General features: G+C 32.4%; 1 long non-coding RNA gene across 3 annotated transcripts; it reads left to right on the top strand.

Moving 5' to 3' along the window:
- The first annotated feature begins 428 nt into the window (after window positions 1-428).
- On the top strand, window positions 429-1454 carry LOC104716671 (uncharacterized). Of its 3 annotated transcripts, none has more exons than XR_015576861.1 (3): window positions 429-676; window positions 916-1054; window positions 1133-1454. It is a non-coding gene; the product is annotated as an uncharacterized LOC104716671 (long non-coding RNA). The 3 variants fall into 3 exon arrangements; XR_756130.3 differs by having other exon boundaries at window positions 580-676; window positions 794-1054; XR_015576850.1 differs by lacking the exon at window positions 429-676 and having other exon boundaries at window positions 681-1054.
- The last annotated feature ends 1192 nt before the right edge of the window (window positions 1455-2646 follow it).

Here is a 2646-nt window from a genome sequence, read left to right as displayed (position 1 = left end):
GTTGTTTTTCTCACAGATTGTTCTGATTTGGTGAAGATGGTGTCTTCGCCTTCCGAGTGGCCTGCTTTCAAGACATATCTGGACGCTATTGAAGACGACAAGAATGAATTCTTATCTTTCTCTGTAGTTCAGATTCCCAGATCACAGAATGGTAGTGCGGACAAACTGGCGCGTCGTGCTGAGTGGAGTCGCATTCAATTAACTTTGTGAACAATTTTTCTGCTAATTGGCTCGTTTGAGCCAATCTTGTATTCTGCTGGCAAAAAAAAAAAAAAGATAAACTTGGTGTTATTCTCGATATTGAAGCAATTTTTGTGGATGCAAAGGTATATGAGCAGTATTGTGTTTGTCTTTATAATCTTCGTGTTACATTACATTATAGCCTTTTCAAAGTAAAGTTAACTTTGCATATATTTTTCCGTGGACAGGGGGATCAAATTCAAGCATCTCTGAAAAACAAATTAGTTCAAAAATTCCAAAAAGAAAGGTGTTGTGGTATCATGAATTTTGAAGTGTGTGATAACCTTGGTGACTACAAGGGGACCGTACAAAGGGATAAAATTCATGTATACGACATGTGTGAAGCTGGCTGATTAGAACCCAAGTATATCTCGCTTCAACTTCTGTCTTCGTCCAGAGATTTTAAGTCAACCAAATGTGGATAACGTATTTATTGGTATGTTTTTTCTGCTACTCTACATTTCACTTTACTCTGAAATTCTCCATGATAAAACGACAGAAGGATTTGTTTAAAATTAGTCAATTTATATCTGTTATTACTATGTTTCTTCAGGGTTGTTTGTGTTTCATTATCGGAATTTGAGTCACAAACTTAAGGGCCTGAGCTTTGTATTATCCACACGATTTATTCATCTCACTGTAGCCGAACTCCTGATTTTGAACCGCATCTTGCAGACATCGAGTTTTATCGGGCGAATCAGAAGGATTGATACGATCTACTTGACGAGGGCTTCCAAAGATGACGAGTCTGGGACTTGGATGATGTTCCACTTCCACACTTCTCCGCCTCTTCTTCGTCGTGGCTTCTTCATTGGTGAGTACAAAAATTAGTGGCTTCTGATTTTAAATTTGTAACAATATTGTTGTGACTTGTGAGTGACCCTTGAAACAGAGGACACAAAGAAGACCACAACAACAATTGAAGAGCAGCCCAGTTAAACAAATGAAGCACCCAAGCTACACCACAGTCAACACGTCTCTTCGTGTATCAGATTAGAGAAGCAGGCCGGTGCATGTGCAAAGATGAAGGAGCAATTCATCACTCCAAATAGGTTTGATATTCTCCATTCTCAAGCCAATCACTCAACATTTGATAAGCATCGTTTGAAATCAATAATATTGAGATTTCATATTGTTTTACTTTGGTGTATAAAACCCTTTTGAGTGAATGTAATACGTAAGATGAAACCAATAATATGAGATTTTTCTATAAATTTATTTTAATTCACAATGGCAGCATCCTTCTGTGTCTAAAATTCTGTCACCACTCTTTTTCTTATTTAAATGATTATATTTTGTTTGCAAATATCATGTACAACTCATGTAAGTTTCGGTTGGAATTTCTTATGATTCGTTTTCGAAGTTTTGCTTACATGTCTTTAGTCATTTGAGCCAAAGCTCTTTGTAAGGCTTGTGATAAAACCCAGTAACCAAAAGACTTGGGATTATAATATTCCAGAAAACAAATCCTCTCTATTTTTTTTCAATAACTGTATATGTTTAACATATTTAAGAATTCTCTTCTAATTTTTTACCAAAAAAAAAAGAATTCTCTCCTAATACTTTGGTTCTTTCTTCCTGAATTGTCAGGTTTATCAGCGAAAGAAAAAATAAAAAGAAAAGAAATTGGATCTGTTACGTGTTTATTGCTCTAATGTACAGTTAACAAATCACTGGTTTGCGAAAACTCTAATTTTTCAACTTAATATTGTTTTGGAAGCCTTTTCAGAACATAAATGTATTACTGTATATATCATTAATTATTGTTAGTGTTGAAAGTAACTTCTCACGAAAAATAAATCAGTTGGTTCACTTCTTTCTGATTTATATGGAGACTGGAGTACACAAGAATTCCTAACGTTCCTAAAAAATAAAAAATAAAGCTTTATTGCTTTAACTCCAGTAATATTCGATGATTAAACTATTACTTACTTGAAGTTATTTTGTGAGTTCATGCGATTAAATGAATCTAAGCCTATTGTAAATTACATGATTAATTATCTTGATTTTCATTTTCTTAATATAAAATTATATGTTGACAAAAAAAATATATATAAAATTATTTGACAAATTTTGCCCCGAAGTATGGGCTTAATACTAGTATCATATATTGTAACACTTTCTACGACGACTAACAAAAAAAAAAAAAATCCCTAGATCTAAATCTAGAAAAGTATAAAAAAAATTATTTGGTTTTAAACTTTTTCTTTTAAATTAAGTTGATTATGGTGAATACTGATGAGTTATTTAAATTTTAATTAATTTATTTTATAATATACTTTTAAATATTGCTTTTTAAGACATGTTATAAAATTAGTTTAATTTTTCTTAATCGTAAAGATAAACCTGGAAAAATCTGAAAAGTTTTGTATTCTTGACTTCCTGTTAAGGTCAGGCTGCGTCTAA

The sequence above is a fragment of the Camelina sativa genome, chromosome 2, assembly GCF_030686135.1.
Source record: "Camelina sativa cultivar CO46 ecotype springtype chromosome 2, ASM3068613v1".
NCBI classification, from domain to species: domain Eukaryota; kingdom Viridiplantae; phylum Streptophyta; class Magnoliopsida; order Brassicales; family Brassicaceae; genus Camelina; species Camelina sativa.
Note: the sequence above shows the minus strand (reverse complement) of the source record. Positions and strands in the feature narration are given on the sequence as shown.